The sequence below is a fragment of the Anomaloglossus baeobatrachus genome, chromosome 9 (genome assembly GCF_048569485.1).
Source record: "Anomaloglossus baeobatrachus isolate aAnoBae1 chromosome 9, aAnoBae1.hap1, whole genome shotgun sequence".
Taxonomy (NCBI): domain Eukaryota; kingdom Metazoa; phylum Chordata; class Amphibia; order Anura; family Aromobatidae; genus Anomaloglossus; species Anomaloglossus baeobatrachus.
In genome coordinates, this window is record NC_134361.1 from 225189162 (window position 1) to 225209146 (window position 19985).

General features: G+C 45.7%; 3 protein-coding genes across 6 annotated transcripts in view; all 3 read left to right on the forward strand.

Annotated features, from left to right (window-relative positions):
- LOC142251654 (beta-1,4-galactosyltransferase galt-1-like) overlaps window positions 1–19985 on the forward strand; it is a 206148-nt gene that overhangs the window by 63488 nt on the left and 122675 nt on the right. The window lies entirely within an intron of this gene.
- The window catches only part of LOC142251652 (beta-1,4-galactosyltransferase galt-1-like), an 83742-nt gene that overhangs the window by 15694 nt on the left and 48063 nt on the right, over window positions 1–19985 (forward strand). The window lies entirely within an intron of this gene.
- LOC142251653 (beta-1,4-galactosyltransferase galt-1-like) overlaps window positions 10047–19985 on the forward strand; it is a 98380-nt gene continuing 88441 nt past the window's right edge. Inside the window, exon 1 of the mRNA XM_075324656.1 lies at window positions 10047–10137. The gene's annotated coding sequence lies outside the window, so the exon portion shown is untranslated. The remainder of the gene's footprint in view (window positions 10138–19985) is intronic.

Below are 19985 nucleotides of genomic sequence, written 5' to 3' on the forward strand. Positions count from 1 at the left end.
CGCCTTTGAACTGACTCTAACTTCTGAATGTCCTTTTTAAAATGTGGAGCCCAAAACTGGATCCCGTATTCCAGATGTGGTCTTACAAGTGATTTATAGAGGGGTAACAATACGTTGGGATCACGGGATCTAATCTCTCTTTTTATACACCCTAGAATCTTGTTTGCTTTAGCAGCTGCTGCCTGACATTGATGCTGCTGCTCAGCTTATTTGTAATGAGAATACCCAAGTCCTTCTCCTGTTCTGTAGTCCTGAGTTTACTTCCATCTAATGTATACGCAGCTATAGGATTACTCCGTCCTAGGTGCATTACTTTACATTTATCAACATTAAATCTCATTTGCCAAGTATCTGCCCATTCTGACATCTTATCCAGATCGTGTTGTAATATTGTACTATCAAGGTCAGTTTTTAATATCCTATCCTTTTGTGCATATATAGATGCACAAAAGGTAATCATTTAAGTAAAAAATAAAATTTAAATATTATATTATATTATATTATAATATATACACTAATATATATATGCGCACAAAAGGTGAACATTTACGTAAAAACAAAAAAATTATATATAGCTTCATATATATATATATATATATATATATATATATATATATATATATATATATATACACACATACATACACACAATATATATACACATATAGATGCACAAAAGGTAATCATTTAAGTAAAAAATAAAATTTAAATATTATATTATATTATATTATATACACTAATATATATATATATATATATGTGCGCACAAAAGGTGAACATTTACGTAAAAACATAAAAAAATTATATATAGCTTCATATACAGTCAGGGCCAGAAATATTTGGACAGTGACACAAGTTTTGTTATTTTAGCTGTTTACAAAAACATGTTCAGAAATACAATTCTATATATAATATGGGCTGAAAGTGCACACTCCCAGCTGCAATATGAGAGTTTTCACATCCAAATCGGAGAAAGGGTTTAGGAATCATAGCTCTGTAATGCATAGCCTCCTCTTTTTCAAGGGACCAAAAGTAATTGGACAAGGGACTCTAAGGGCTGCAATTAACTCTGAAGGCGTCTCCCTCGGTAACCTGTAATCAATGAAGTAGTTAAAAGGTCTGGGGTTGATTACAGGTGTGTGGTTTTGCATTTGGAAGCTGTTGCTGTGACCAGACAACATGCGGTCTAAGGAACTCTCAATTGAGGTGAAGCAGAACATCCTGAGGCTGAAAAAAAAGAAAAAATCCATCAGAGAGATAGCAGACATGGAGTAGCAAAATCAACAGTCGGGTACATTCTGAGAAAAAAGGAATTGACTGGTGAGCTTGGGAACTCAAAAAGGCCTGGGCGTCCCCGGATGACAACAGTGGTGGATGATCGCCGCATACTTTCTTTGGTGAAGAAGAACCCGTTCACAACATCAACTGAAGTCCAGAACACTCTCAGTGAAGTAGGTGTATCTGTCTCTAAGTCACCAGTAAAGAGAAGACTCCATGAAAGTAAATACAAAGGGTTCACATCTAGATGCAAACCATTCATCAATTCCAAAAATAGACAGGCCAGAGTTACATTTGCTGAAAAACACCTCATGAAGCCAGCTCAGTTCTGGAAAAGTATTCTATGGACAGATGAGACAAAGATCAACCTGTACCAGAATGATGGGAAGAAAAAAGTGTGGAGAAGAAAGGGAACGGCACATGATCCAAGGCACACCACATCCTCTGTAAAACATGGTGGAGGCAACGTGATGGCATGGGCATGCATGGCTTTCAATGGCACTGGGTCACTTGTGTTTATTGATGACATAACAGCAGACAAGAGTAGCCGGATGAATTCTGAAGTGTACCGGGATATACTTTCAGCCCAGATTCAGCCAAATGCCGCAAAGTTGATCGGACGGCGCTTCATAGTACAGATGGACAATGACCCCAAGCATACAGCCAAAGCTACCCAGGAGTTCATGAGTGCAAAAAAGTGGAACATTCTGCAATGGCCAAGTCAATCACCAGATCTTAACCCAATTGAGCATGCATTTCACTTGCTCAAATCCAGACTTAAGACGGAAAGACCCACAAACAAGCAAGACCTGAAGGCTGCGGCTGTAAAGGCCTGGCAAAGCATTAAGAAGGAGGAAACCCAGCGTTTGGTGATGTCCATGGGTTCCAGACTTAAGGCAGTGATTGCCTCCAAAGGATTCGCAACAAAATATTGAAAATAAAAATATTTTGTTTGGGTTTGGTTTATTTGTCCAATTACTTTTGACCTCCTAAAATGTGGAGTGTTTGTAAAGAAATGTGACAATTCCTACAATTTCTATCAGATATTTTTGTTCAAACCTTCAAATTAAACGTTACAATCTGCACTTGAATTCTGTTGTAGAGGTTTCATTTCACATCCAATGTGGTGGCATGCAGAGCCCAACTCGCCAAAATTGTGTCACTGGCAAAGATTTCTGGACCTAACTGTATATATATATATATATATATACATACACACAATATATATATACATATATAGATGCACAAAAGGTAATCATTTAAGTAAAAAATAAAATTTACATATTATATTATATATATACCGTCGCAGCTACAGCCACAAAATTCTGGACCCTGATCATAGGCTATGTTTTGAGGGGAAATTTTAACCCCGCTCTTTACAGTTATTCACCAAAAAACCTGCCTCCATTAAAGCGAATGGAGCTGGGAGCCACAGTGCAGCCAGAACTTCAGAAGAATGCGCAGCCACGCCCTTATATGGAATGTTGGCGTGTCATAATGCAGCCAGGGAAAGAGACAGACACAAAGACACAGACTGACAGGGAGACAGAGAGGGAAAGAGACAGAGATAGACAGGGAAAGAGACAGACAAAGAGATAGAGAGAGAGATATACATACATAGGGGGAGACAGACAGAGAATGGGAGAGAAAGAGACAGTTTCTATCCCGGGCAGCGCTGGGTGCTATGTTGTGAGGCGAAATTTTAACCCCGCGTGTTCCAAGTTACCAATCAATATAGCCCCTATCTACATAATGGGGAAAAAGTGTTGGGGGCAAATTGACAGCTCCAGATGTGAACAAGGAGGACTTAAAGAATGAGAGCGATGGTGCCAAAGAGTATATACCGCACAGTTGCTAAGGTGGGGCCCTGACATGGGATACTCACCACACTCGGGGATATGAACACACACACAATGCGCCACACACTACCACGTGATTGAACACATACCACCCTCAGCACACATCTCACCACACATACACCAACCTCACCACATACTCACCCTAAACACACACAAGTCTGGTACATATACCACCCTTAGCTCACATCTCACCACACATACACCAACCTCGCCACATAATCACCCTAAACACACACAAGTCTGGTACATATACCACCCTCAGCACACATCTCACCACACATACACCAACCTCGCCACATAATCACCCTAAACACACACAAGTCTGGTACACATACCACCCTCAGCACACATCTCACCACACATACACCAACCTCACCACACACACACCAACCTCACCACATAATCACCCTAAACACACACAAGTCTGGTACATATACCACCCTCAGCACACATCTCACCACACATACACCAACCTCACCACATAATCACCCTAAACACACACAAGTCTGGTACACATACCACCCTCAGCACACATCTCACCACACACACAACAACCTCACCACACACACACCAACCTCACCACACACACACCAACCTCACCACACACACACCAACCTCACCACATAATCACCCTAAACACACACAAGTCTGGTACATATACCACCCTTAGCTCACATCTCACCACACATACACCAACCTCGCCACATAATCACCCTAAACACACACAAGTCTGGTACATATACCACCCTCAGCACACATCTCACCACACATACACCAACCTCGCCACATAATCACCCTAAACACACACAAGTCTGGTACATATACCACCCTCAGCACACACCTCACCACACACACACCAACCTCACCACACATACACCAACCTCACCACATAATCACCCTAAACACACACAAGTCTGGTACATATACCACCCTCAGCACACATCTCACCACACACACACCAACCTCACCACATAATCGCTCTAAACACACACAAGTCTGGTACATATACCACCCTCAGCACACATCTCACCACACATACACCAACCTCGCCACATAATCGCTCTAAACACACACAAGTCTGGTACATATACCACCCTCAGCACACATCTCACCACACATACACCAGCCTCACCACATAATCACCCTAAACACACACAAGTCTGGTACATATACCACCCTCAGCACACATCTCACCACACATACACCAACCTCACCACATAATCACCCTAAACACACACAAGTCTGGTACATATACCACCCTCAGCACACATCTCACCACACACACACCAACCTCACCACATAATCACCCTAAACACACACAAGTCTGGTACATATACCACCCTCAGCACACATCTCACCACACATACACCAACCTCGCCACATAATCACCCTAAACACACACAAGTCTGGTACATATACCACCCTCAGCACACACCTCACCACACATACACCAACCTCGCCACATAATCACCCTAAACACACACAAGTCTGGTACATATACCACCCTCAGCACACATCTCACCACACATACACCAACCTCGCCACATAATCACCCTAAACACACACAAGTCTGGTACATATACCACCCTCAGCACACATCTCACCACACACACACCAACCTCACCACATAATCACCCTAAACACACACAAGTCTGGTACATATACCACCCTCAGCACACATCTCACCACACATACACCAATCTCACCACATAATCACCCTAAACACACACAAGTCTGGTACATATACCACCCTCAGCACACATCTCACCACATACACCAACCTCACCACATAATCACCCTAAACACACACAAGTCTGGTACATATACCACCCTCAGCACACATCTCACCACACATACACCAACCTCACCACATAATCACCCTAAACACACACAAGTCTGCTACATATACCACCCTCAGCACACATCTCACCACACATACACCAACCTCGCCACATAATCACCCTAAACACACACAAGTCTGGTACATATACCACCCTCAGCACACATCTCACCACACATACAACAACCTCACCACATAATCGCCCTAAACACACACAAGTCTGGTACATATACCACCCTCAGCACACATCTCACCACACATACACCAACCTCACCACATAATCACCCTAAACACACACAAGTCTGGTACATATACCACCCTCAGCACACATCTCACCACACATACACCAATCTCACCACATACTCACCCTAAACACACACAAGTCTGGTACATATACCACCCTCAGCACACATCTCACCACATACACCAACCTCACCACATAATCACCCTAAACACACACAAGTCTGGTACATATACCACCCTCAGCACACATCTCACCACACATACACCAACCTCACCACATAATCGCCCTAAACACACACAAGTCTGGTACATATACCACCCTCAGCACACATCTCACCACACATACACCAACCTCACCACATAATCACCCTAAACACACACAAGTCTGGTACATATACCACCCTCAGCACACATCTCACCACACATACACCAACCTCACCACATAATCACCCTAAACACACACAAGTCTGGTACATATACCACCCTCAGCACACATCTCACCACACACACCCCAACCTCACCACATAATCACCCTAAACACACACAAGTCTGGTACATATACCACCCTCAGCACACATCTCACCACACATACACCAACCTCACCACATAATCGCCCTAAACACACACAAGTCTGGTACATACACCACCCTCAGCACACATCTCACCACACATACACCAACCTCACCACATAATCACCCTAAACACACACAAGTCTGGTACATATACCACCCTCAGCACACATCTCACCACACATACACCAACCTCACCACATAATCACCCTAAACACGCACAGGTCTGGTACATATACCACCCTCAGCACACATCTCACCACACATACACCAACCTCTCCACATAATCACCCTAAACACACACAAGTCTGGTACATATACCACCCTCAGCACACATCTCACCACACATACACCAACCTCACCACATAATCACCCTAAACACACACAAGTCTGGTACATATACCACCCTCAGCACACATCTCACCACACATACACCAACCTCACCACATAATCACCCTAAACACACACAAGTCTGGTACATATACCACCCTCAGCACACATCTCACCACACACACACCAACCTCACCACATAATCGCCCTAAACACACACAAGTCTGGTACATATACCACCCTCAGCACACATCTCACCACACATACACCAACCTCACCACATAATCACCCTAAACACACACAAGTCTGGTACATATACCACCCTCAGCACACATCTCACCACACATACACCAACCTCACCACATAATCACCCTAAACACACACAAGTCTGGTACATATAACACCCTCAGCACACATCTCACCACACACACACCAACCTCACCACATAATCACCCTAAACACACACAAGTCTGGTACATATACCACCCTCAGCACACATCTCACCACACATACACCAACCTCGCCACATAATCACCCTAAACACACACAAGTCTGGTACATATACCACCCTCAGCACACACCTCACCACACATACACCAACCTCGCCACATAATCACCCTAAACACACACAAGTCTGGTACATATACCACCCTCAGCACACATCTCACCACACATACACCAACCTCGCCACATAATCACCCTAAACACACACAAGTCTGGTACATATACCACCCTCAGCACACATCTCACCACACACACACCAACCTCACCACATAATCACCCTAAACACACACAAGTCTGGTACATATACCACCCTCAGCACACATCTCACCACACATACACCAATCTCACCACATAATCACCCTAAACACACACAAGTCTGGTACATATACCACCCTCAGCACACATCTCACCACATACACCAACCTCACCACATAATCACCCTAAACACACACAAGTCTGGTACATATACCACCCTCAGCACACATCTCACCACACATACACCAACCTCACCACATAATCACCCTAAACACACACAAGTCTGCTACATATACCACCCTCAGCACACATCTCACCACACATACACCAACCTCGCCACATAATCACCCTAAACACACACAAGTCTGGTACATATACCACCCTCAGCACACATCTCACCACACATACAACAACCTCACCACATAATCGCCCTAAACACACACAAGTCTGGTACATATACCACCCTCAGCACACATCTCACCACACATACACCAACCTCACCACATAATCACCCTAAACACACACAAGTCTGGTACATATACCACCCTCAGCACACATCTCACCACACATACACCAATCTCACCACATACTCACCCTAAACACACACAAGTCTGGTACATATACCACCCTCAGCACACATCTCACCACATACACCAACCTCACCACATAATCACCCTAAACACACACAAGTCTGGTACATATACCACCCTCAGCACACATCTCACCACACATACACCAACCTCACCACATAATCGCCCTAAACACACACAAGTCTGGTACATATACCACCCTCAGCACACATCTCACCACACATACACCAACCTCACCACATAATCACCCTAAACACACACAAGTCTGGTACATATACCACCCTCAGCACACATCTCACCACACATACACCAACCTCACCACATAATCACCCTAAACACACACAAGTCTGGTACATATACCACCCTCAGCACACATCTCACCACACACACCCCAACCTCACCACATAATCACCCTAAACACACACAAGTCTGGTACATATACCACCCTCAGCACACATCTCACCACACATACACCAACCTCACCACATAATCGCCCTAAACACACACAAGTCTGGTACATACACCACCCTCAGCACACATCTCACCACACATACACCAACCTCACCACATAATCACCCTAAACACACACAAGTCTGGTACATATACCACCCTCAGCACACATCTCACCACACATACACCAACCTCACCACATAATCACCCTAAACACGCACAGGTCTGGTACATATACCACCCTCAGCACACATCTCACCACACATACACCAACCTCTCCACATAATCACCCTAAACACACACAAGTCTGGTACATATACCACCCTCAGCACACATCTCACCACACACACACCAACCTCGCCACATAATCACCCTAAACACACACAAGTCTGGTACATATACCACCCTCAGCACACATCTCACCACACATACACCAACCTCACCACATAATCACCCTAAACACACACAAGTCTGGGATTATCCTTCACAAATAAAAATCTGATTAATAAGCAGCCAAACTACAAGAACAACAAATGTACCACATAGGAAATACGGCAGCTGTCAGTCACATGACCTGTCTATATGTGTATGTGTGAGCTAATATATACTGTCAGGGGGGAGGGCTTTCTGTTGCCTGGAGATTTATCAGGCTGCCAATAGCAACCAATCACAGCTTAGCTTCTATTTTGCTACAGTTAATTAATCTGAGCTCTGATTGGTTAATATAGGCAACAATTTAATAATTACATTTCTATCTATTTGTTTTGTGGTGTTTGTGTGCAGAATACATTTCTGTTAATACATTCTATTTGGTTAACAGCAGTTATTAACCCGGGCGAAGCAGGGTGTGTATGTATGTCCGCTAAAGGAATCCGCACTGTCGCATTTACAATCACATTTTGTACAGACGCCTCATGTGACCCAGGGAGCGTCATAGACTATGTTTTGATGGAAAAATGTAACCCTGCGCTTTACAGTTATTCTCCAAATAACCTGCCTCCATTACAGTCAATGGAGCTGCGAACTATAGGTCATTAAATAGGAGCTGTGATCGGTTGCTATAGGCAACGGAGGACATTCTCAGTATAAGAAGCTTATGTGTGAGGTCAGTAGAGAGATGGATAGAGACAGACAGACGGGGGAACGAGACAGAGAGAGACCTGGATAAAGACAGATACAGAGACAGACACACAGAGGCAGACACACAGAGGCAGACACACAGAGGCAGACACACAGAGGCAGACACACAGAGGCAGACACACAGAGGCAGACACACAGAGGCAGACACACAGAGGCAGACACACAGAGGCAGACACACAGAGGCAGACACACAGAGGCAGACACACAGAGGCAGACACACAGAGGCAGACACACAGAGGCAGACACACAGAGGCAGACACACAGAGGCAGACACACAGAGGCAGACACACAGAGGCAACCACACAGAGACAGACACACAGAGGCAGACACACAGAGGCAGACACACAGAGGCAGACACACAGAGGCAGACACACAGAGGCAGACACACAGAGGCAGACACACAGAGGCAGACACATATATAGTTTAAGAAATATTTTAAATATGTTTTACATAATTTTATTAGTTTCCTTAGGGGAAAGGAATCTGTGATAAATGCAGCGGACATATTTTCCCCTCATGCACAAGACAATGCAGGTGCATCGGTTCAGGAAAACATGACTGCCTTCTTAAAAAAACAAAAAACAAAATCAAACAGCGCCACACCTGCCTTGAGTTTGTGTGTGGTACTACAGCTCAAATCATTTTTTTTTTGGACATCTGCTTTTCTTTAAATCAACTTTTATTGAGACCCACTTAGCAGGTGCTTAAAGCAATATATATATATATATATACACACACACACACACACAAACACACACATGCACTGTGTGTGTATATTTTTATCTTTAACATGCCTGATCCTCTTGTTCTACTACGGGAGATTGTCAATTGGCGCCAATTATCAGATGCAAAAAAAAAAAAAAAAAAGTGAGGGTTGTAAATGTAAACAAATATGCGCTAAATCAGCGTGAGAAAGGTTACAGCCTCTTCCCTGCTCTTGTAAAACAAGAAATATCAGTTCTATGGATACAAGCTGCTGCTACAATGAACGACGAGACACAATCCTGAGGCGGCATTACTGTGCGTAACATCTATGAGCATATAACAGGAGACGAGGTGCAGAGCGCTCGACGGACGAGGTGACAGTCTATATATTCTCTACTACTATATCTACTGTATAGCAGACGATGTGTTTTGGATTAATAGATTTTGGGGACGTTTATTCCTCTTTATTTTCGTTTTTTCCTCCGCAGCAGTTTGATCATTTATTGTGTTATTTTCCTTCACTATGGACTATATTGATGCTATGATAGAAATCATGGATTTTTAGAATAGTATGGCTCATGTTTATTCTTGAATATAAATCTGTTTTTCTCGATTATTACAAATTATATAGAATATTTGAATAAGAGAAAAAAATAAAAAAAACACATAAACATACATATTTTATATATATATACATATTTTATATATATATATATATATATATGTATATATATATATATATATATATATATATACATACACATACACACGCATATAATTTTTTTCTTTGTTAAACAGAAATAAAAAAATATATATAAAAAAACGAAACCAACGAAATCCAATGTACCACTGTATATTAGAATATTTGAATAAGATAAAAAAAAATATATATTTTATTTTTTTTTTTTCCTTTTCTTATTCACATATTCTAATATACAGTGGGGACCTCTGTTTTCGTTGATCTTGGTTATCGTTGGTTTCGGTTTTCGTTGATTTTTTTCTACTAAAACTTTTGCCTCAGTTTTCGTCTGTTTTTGTCTGCTTTTCAACGTAACTACGCTGCTATTTTTGCAAAACCAAAGGGTGTATCCATACATTCTCCTGCTCTGTGTGGCATTGAGTGAGTGTCACCCCTGCTCGTCCGTTTCAAAATGTATGGAAGAAATGTAAGATAAAATGTTTTTATTCTTTATATTAGTGTTTTTTATTCATTTAATATTCGTTTTATATTCATTTCTTCATTTCTTATTGCTTTTAGTATTAAACACTATCTTTATTCTATATAATATGTGTCTTTGGTATGTTATTTTAGAGTGTCTAAAACAAATTAATTGGATTTACATTGATTCCTATGGAAATGTTGCTTCGGTTTTAGTCGGTTTTGGTTGTCATTGATTGTATTCAGACGAACTATCAACGAAAACCAGAGGTATCACTATATGTGTATATATAAATAATATATATATCTCTACCTACCTATAAAATATATATATATTTATTAAATATACACACTTTTTTTCCCTTCTCTTATTCAAATATTTTATATAATTTTTTAATAATCAAGAACAACAGGTGTACATTTAAAAAAAAATAAAAAAAATTAAATGTATTTATATATATATATATATAGTATATATATATATATATATATATATATATATAATATATATGTATATATATATATACACACACACACACACACACACACAACACACACACACACACGGTATATATATATATATATATATATATAATATATATAATATTTACACAAAGTATATATGTTCTATGATATACACACACACTATATATATATATATATATATATATATATATATATATATATATTTATTTATTTTTTTTAAGAATTTTTTATATATTTTATAATATATAATAATTGTTATATATATATTAATTTATAATTTCCCTCTGGATCAAGTGTATCGTATGACCGTCCCACTATTAATTTTGTAGCCACAGCTTCTCCGACCCTGAAACATACGGTAGATAGGAATAGAATACTTAAGTTATGCAGAACATATAAGATTTATAGAATATATATTAGAATATATAAAGTATACTGCAATTTATAAGCATCACTACAAATCTATGCAATGGCCCTTGTCCTAATGAACGGTATCTAACTAATGAGTCTCTCTCTGCCGAGAAAATGTACAAAAATTAACCCAAAGATGTTGGGAAATGAGATGGGATGATAAGGGTTAACCAGCTCTAGAATGGCATCTATATTAAAGGGGCTTTCTGTATAATATTACATCACTTTATATGTTGGCGTCAGACAATAAGACATCACATTAGGAGATTGGAAGTGAACCTTTGTCGAGTTATCTACTTATAATATGCCATCAATTATACATTTCAAAAAATATCCGACATATTATTATACATTGTACTATATATAATTATATATACTGCTCAAAAAAAATATATTTCTTGCTTTTGAGCAGTATATATATATATTATATATAGTTTATATATATATTATAATATATATATATTATATATAAAAATAGAGGGAGCACTTAAACAACACAATGGTATTTTTAGTGTTCTCATTTTTTTGGAGCAGTAAAAAAAAAAAAAAAATAAGGGGGAACACTAAAATACCATTGTGTTGTTTAAGTGCTCCCTCTATTTTTTTTGAGCAGTTATATATGTTATATATACGTATCCTATAAATGCTGATTTTATAGTTTTTCACATTTTATATTATTATTTTGTATATATATATATATATATATATATATATATATATATATATATATATATATATATATATATATATATATATATATATATATATTTTTATATAAAAAAAAAATAAATCAGCATTTATAGGATAAGTTACCGTTTGCTATGAATTATAAAAACTGTAGCACAAAACACAATTTGCAAAATCTAAAACCCACGGAATTAAGTCGTCATCATTCCTGTGGTCAGGGCTATAGATGCCACTAATATAGTGAATTATTAAACCCCAGCTACAGCGGAAACTGTTTTCAGAAGTTATAGGGTTCTTCTTGTTAAAACAGGCCATTTAGTTTTCTATGGAAAAAAAAAAAGTTCTTCAGTATCTGGGTTGAATTGACTCCTGATCGTTGCTGTGTCTTTCTCTTGGTGCAGTGGAAAGTGAATGAGCTATGGGTGGGGAGAGGTGGGAGAAGCGGCTGCAGGACTCCTCAGGTGGAGGTTCATGTGGATTTTCAAGTAAATCTGCTCCAAAATCCACATCAATTAATACTTGAAACAAATTTGATGGGGATTTTTAATTGAAGCTGCTTCACAAATTCCATATCAAGAAACTCCTTGTGAATATACTCGTATCCTCAGAGAAGCCGAATGGATCGGGAATTGAAGTCAACACATCTGCCCCTTCTCTCTCCCCACATATACAGGGGATGAGTAGGGAGACCCCGATACACATTAGATTGGTAGCTGGTTTTACCAAAATCAACAGGTTTAGCTGACCTGTATGTATGTATGTGTATGTATATATATATTATTTAAAAAAAGTATTCATACCCCATGAAATGGAAGTTGAACCTACGCCCCCGGTCTTTTGCAGTCTCTAACAGGTTTTCCTCAGGATTGTCTTGTATTTAGCTCCATCCATCCTCCCATCACCTCTGACCAGTTCCCTGCCCCTGCTGAAGAAAAGCCTCCCCACAGCAGGATGCTGCCTCCACCATGTGTGACAGTGGGGATGGTGTTTTTCAGGGTGATGTGCAGTGTTAGTTTTCTGCCACACAAGGTTTTGCATTTAACCCCAAAAAGTTTTACCTGACCAGTGCATCTTCTTCCACATGCTCGTTGTATCCCCTACATGGCTTTTTTGCAAATTGAGAAAGGGACGTCTTATGGCTTCCTTTCAAAATTTGCTACTTTACCATAAAGGATAGATTTGTGCAGTATATGACTAAGGCTGGAGTCACACTTGCGAGTGACCCACGCAAGTCTCGCATCATATCATCGGCATGGCCGCACACTCTCCTGACAGGAACGGGTCAGCTGCATGTATTTCTTTGCAGCCGAGACACTCGTGTCCGGAGAGTGTGTGGCCGTGTTGGGTGATGCGATGCTAGTTACTCGCCAGTGTAACTCCGGTCTAATAGTCATCTTGTGGACCGATTCTCTCCCCCTGAGCTGTGACCTCTGCTGCTCCTCAAGTCAAGATGGACCTCTCAGCTGCTTCTCTAATTAGGGTTCTGCTTCTTGGGATGCCAGTTTTGGTGGACGGCCATGTCTTGGTATGTTTGCAGTTGTGCCGTACTCCTTCCATAGTAGATAATGGAGTGAACAGTTCTTTGTGAAATGTTCAGAGCTTAGGCCAGTCATGGCGAACCTTTTACAGGCCGAGTGCCCAAACTGTAGCCCTAAACCCATTTTTTTTTTCCGAAGTATCAACCAATCCTATTATATAAAGAATTGATTGTAACCTTACCTTTGCAGTCTTCTCCTCAGCAGGGGACATCACACTCATGCTTACCACACACTGAAGCTGAGCCCCTGCCCTTTCCAGACACAGCAGTTGGATTGATCTTTCTGGAAAAAATTGCAGCATATTAGATAGAGATTTTAGCCTGGAATGCAATCAGATGTCGCCCTGTAATCCACATCTACATTTCAAAGTCTGAACACCCTGAAATCCCATAAAGACGTACGAGTTGCCCCCTCCCCTTCATTGTGTAGTTCTGTCCCCCTTCCTGGCCACTTCCTGGTTAACATCACCCCCATCCCCATCCTGATATATATGTCGCGGGCGGAGGAAGGAACGCCGCGCTCTCCCTACTGCTCGGGTCCGGCTGCCGCAGCTGCTGCGGCCTGCCGCTGCTCGGTGGCTCGAGCGATGAGCCGGATCCCGGGGACTCTAGCAGCGCTCCTCGCCCGTGAGTGAAAAGGGGATTTGGGTGTGGGGATTGTTTATTGTCCATGACGCCACCCACGGTTGTGGTGATTGAATGTACACCATCGCTGCTCTGGCTGGGGATCCCGGAGTGATGGTGTGGAGCAGCCAGTTGTTGTATTGCCCCTCCGTGGGTAGGGGGTTGGTGATCCCGGGGCCCAGTGATGGGGTTGGATGGTGGGCAGGCGGGTAGGAGGCCTGTGGAGGTGCAGGGGCGCAGGGGCAGCGCTGTGCCGCACGGCACGGAGGTACTCACTCAGCCCGTAAATACGACACAGTTCTCGGTAAACAAACGGCTGGTTGGACGGGTCCCTCGGACGGCCACGGTGCTGATGTTCCCTGCAGTTGACGGTGACTGTCTCTTCCCTGCACCTATGTGTAGTCAGTTGGTAGCGATGGGTTCCCACCGGTAACCCGCTCCCCGACTTGGATATGAGCTGGGGGAGCTCCACTCTTGCCCGCAGGCACTGGCCTGGGAAACTGGTGCCTTGGCGGTGGCGGTGTCTCCCCTCTACGGTTGGACTGTTGCCTTCAAACGGGACTTGGTTGTTGGGAGACAGTCGTCCCCTTCACTGACGGATTTGGCAAATTATGGCGACTCCTAGCCTTGCCGGGATCCGAAAGGCCCCTGCCCTGGTGCTGACTAATCTTCGTATACCGCTCCGGTACCGCCGGGTCACCACCCGTCCACGGTCCTTTCGGCAACCTCCAATCAGTCTCGCCTGCAGACGGTCACCGCCATCTGCCAACCTTGCTGTCTCAGTCCGGGGCACACACCCGGACCAACTTCAGGCTTCTTTCTGTCACTTTCTCTGTTGCTCTTACTTTAGCTCCTCTACCACTTCACTTCACTTCCTTTCACTTTCACTGCCCTAGCTGGACTCCTCACTCAAGCTCTTCCCTGAGCTAACTGCCTGGTTTTCCCGCCTCCAGAGCTGTGAACTCCTCGGTGGGTGGAGCCAACCGCCTGGCCCACCCCCTGGTGTGGACACCAGCTCCTGAGGAAGGCAACAAGGATTTGTGTTTTGACCTAGTGTGTACCTGCAGGGAATGTGGGGTGCGTGTGGTGTTGTGACCTGTGACCCCTGGCTTGCCCAGGGCGTCACATTCCCCCTTAGTAAAACGTACACCGTCCTCGGACTGCCCGTCCAACACCGGTTTTATTTTCCTTTTGTTTTCTGTGAAAAATAGAAAAAACGGTAGCATATTTACAATTAAAATAACATCTTCCCACATCGGGAGGTACTCTTATTTAAATGTTGCAAACGGTTTACGGTTACGGTCTCCGCTCTCTCCCACCCAAGCAACCTGGCCCTGATGCTGCCCCTAAAACCGAGGCAGCACCCCTTGACCCAAGTCCAGCACAAGTTACCCGAGCGGGATCTGTCCTTCCCCTCCAGAGGGTAGCCACCGGTTCCTATGGTGGCTGGGCCCCAGCCGGCTCTACTGCGGGCCCTCCCTCCAACCTGCCTCTCCGGAGGCGGCAACTGCGGAAACGGTAACGGTAAAGCAACTTATTTACAAGCCACTAACGTTTGTGGTTGCCCTGCAAGTTCACGGGCTTGTCCATGGAAAGTCCTCCATGCAACCTTTTCAAACGGTCCCCACGGGGACAACGGTGCCGGCAACGGCCGGTTTCTCTCAATCACAGTTTCAGATCAGGTGACTGTTCGTAATCATCTTGGCGTATCATCATGTTAAACTTTCAAAACTTTTTCAAACAAAACTAAGTGGTGGTCCCAACGGGGACTGGACAACGGTGTTCCGCTGCCATTACTCCGGATATTCAGCTACATCTGAGGGAGGTGGTGCAGAACTCACTCGGCTCTCCTGGCTTTCCCTCAGTTTGGCATCTAGGGCGAACCACCCCCTCTCTCCACAGTGCCGGGTATACTGCACGATGTCACCCGGCATCAGGTTATAGCCGAGGTGCTCCTCGGGCAGGTGGGCATTCACGTCCCGCCGGGCTATAAACACTTCGGCCTCCAGGCCCGGTTCATAGATAAACCCATAGCCCCGGCGGACATCAAACCGCCTCACCTGTCCTTCATACAGCGGGCCCCGGACACGGAACGTCGCCTGGCGGAGGTTCTCCTTCTCCCGGATTGCCCGTGCCACCAACTCTGCTTTCTTCTTCTCCCGCTCACCGATCTCCGGGCCCAACGGTACTGGCTCCCTGTCCCAATACGGTGCTGCTGCGAGCTCCGGCGCACGGGTCGGGCCCCGCGGGACATTATGGACGCTACCCACTGTCAGGGATCTGGGCGGCAGGTCCCGCGGTGTCTTGGCCTTGGGCGTCGCCTTACAGCGACAACCCGGCGCAACCTCAGCCGAGGTGTGGGGGATGGGTACAGGGGCTTTCCGCTGCTGGGCCTTCGGCTCAGAACGGGTCATCAGCTCCGGCTCGGGGGACTTCTCAGGGGCTGCCTCCGGTGCAGACTTCGGGGCCTTCCATGGCAGCACCTCCGACTTGCTACGGGCTCCGGCTACAGGTCGGCCCGCCGGGGCGGGCATGCTGGGTATCGCTACCGGTTGCGGTGGCAGCGGGCCTAGTGGCGGGGTCACAGCTTCCGAGACGGGTGGCGAGGGAGGTAACAGAGCGAGAGGGCTTGGACCGGGTCCCGCAGCCGCGATGACCGGCCCTTCAAGGACATCGGGGCGTGGGTCACTCACCCTCTCTTCCTCGGCTTCCTCCTCGCGTCTCCGCACGGTTGCTATTACGTCCGCCATGTCGGCCTCCCACTCCTCCATGAGGAGCTGCATCTTGACCTGCAGCCTTTGATAGAGCTGCGTGGTCCGGATCTCCACCCACGCCGCGGTTCCCGGCGCGGGGGCTACGGTGCTTCGAGACGGCATCCACATTCTGCTGGCAACTCCTTCCAGGAACAGGGTGACTGCAGAGTCCTGGCGTCCCTGCTTTTATAGCTGCGCTCACATGCAGCCAGCCGCCATCGCGTCCCCCTTAGCTTCTTTCCGGCCCCTCCTCTATCGGGGCGGGGTTTTGGCCTTCGCGCCTCCACTACTCGAGAAGACGCTCGAGCGGGGACTTTTCGCGCCAAAGATGGCGGCTTCTGAAATTTTCTGGCCGGACACCTCCGGCGGTAACAAGGCGCACCTCTACCAGACGGCAGAGCGGTAAGATCCTGTTCGTGACGCCAAGTTGTCGCGGGCGGAGGAGGGGACGCCGCGCTCTCCCTACTGCTCGGGTCCGGCTGCCGCGGCTGCTACGGTCTGCCGCTGCTCGGTGGCTCGAGCGATGAGCCGGATCCCGGGGACTCTAGCGGCGCTCCTCGCCCGTGAGTGAAAAGGGGATTTGGGTGTGGGGATTGTTTATTGTCCGTGACGCCACCCACGGTTGTGGTGATTGAATGTACACCACCGCTGCTCTGGCTGGGGATCCCGGGAGTGATGGTGTGGAGCAGCGAGTTGTTGTATTGCCCCTCCGTGGGTAGGGGTTGGTGATCCCGGGGCCCAGTGATGGGGTTGGATGGTGGGCAGGCGGGTAGGAGGCCTGTGGAGGTGCAGGGGCGCAGGGGCAGCGCTGTGCCGCACGGCACGGAGGTACTCACTCAGCCCGTAAATACGACACAGTTCTCGGTAAACAAACGGCTGGTTGGATGGGTCCCTCGGACGGCCACGGTGCTGATGTTCCCTGCAGTTGACGGTGACGGTCTCTTCCCTGCACCTATGTGTAGTCAGTTGGTAGCGATGGGTTCCCACCGGTAACCCGCTCCCCGACTTGGATATGAGCCGGGGGAGCTCCACTCTTGCCCGCAGGCGCTGGCCCTGGGAAACTGGTGCCTTGGCGGTGGCGGTGTCTCCCCTCTACGGTTGGACTGTTGCCTTCAAACGGGACTTGGTTGTTGGGAGACAGTCATCCCCTTCACTGACGGATTTGGCAAATTATGGCGACTCCTAGCCTTGCCGGGATCCGAAAGGCCCCTGCCCTGGTGCTGACTAATCTTCGTATACCGCTCCGGTACTGCCGGGTCACCACCTGTGCACGGTCCTTTCGGCAACCTCCAATCAGTCTCGCCTGCAGACTGTCACCGCCGTCTGCCAACCTTGCTGTCTCAGTCCGGGGCACACACCCGGACCAACTTCAGGCTTCTTTCTGTCACTTTCTCTGTTGCTCTTACTTTAGCTCCTCTACCACTTCCTCTCACTTCCTTTCACTTTCCCTACCCTAGCTGGACTCCTCACTCAAGCTCTTCACTGAGCTAACTGCCTGGTTTTCCCGCCTCCAGGGCTGTGAACTCCTCAGTGGGTGGAGCCAACCGCCTGGCCCACCCCCTGGTGTGGACACCAGCTCCTGGAGGAAGGCAACAAGGATTTGTGCTTTGACCTTGGTGTTCCTGCAGGGAATGTGGGGTGCGTGTGGTGTTGTGACCTGTGACCCCTGGCTTGCCCAGGGCGTCACATATATATTTCCTACATTCTGGTATATTTGTCCCCATCATGGCCCCATCCTGGTACCTCCACTCTGGTAAATGTACCCCATCATTGTAAATGTATCCCATCCTGGCATGTTCCCCCATGCTGTTAAATGAACCCATCCTAGTAAATGTACCTCATCCAGGCATGTGGCCTTATCCTGGTAAATGTCCCCTTTCCTGGTAAATGTCTCCTTTCCTGGTAATTGTACCCCTTCCTGCTAAATGTTCCCCATCCTGGCATTTCTCCTCATCCTAGCATGTTCATGTACCCCCATCCTGGCATATTTCCCCCCATCCTGGTAAATGTATCCCCCATCCTGGTAAATGTACCCCTTACTGGCATGTTCCCCTTCCTGCTAAATGTACCCCATCCTTGCATGTTTCCCCCCATCCTTGCAGTCATGTTTCCCCCCATCCTAGCAGCCATGTTTCCCCCCATCCTTGCAGCCATGTTTCCCCCCATCCTTGCAGCCATGTTTCCCCCCATCCTTGCAGCCATGTTTCCCCCCATCCTTGCAGCCATGTTTCCCCCCATCCTTGCAGCCATGTTTCCCCCCATCCTTGCAGTCATGTTTCCCCCATCTTTGCAGCCATGTATGCCCCGTGCTCTGTTTGCCCCGGGCTCTGTTTGCTTGCCCCCATGCTCTGTCGGTTTGCCCCCGTGCTCCGTCGGTTTGCTCCCCATGTGTCCCCCATGCGCTCCATGTTTGCCCCGTGCTTGCTCTGTCCCCTGTGCTCCCATGTTTCCCCCGTGCGCTCCATGTTCCCCCGATGCTGGCTCTGTCCCCTGTGCTCCCATGTTCCCCCGTGCGCTCCATGTTCCCCCGGTGCTGGCTCTGTCCCCTGTGCTCCCATGTTCCCC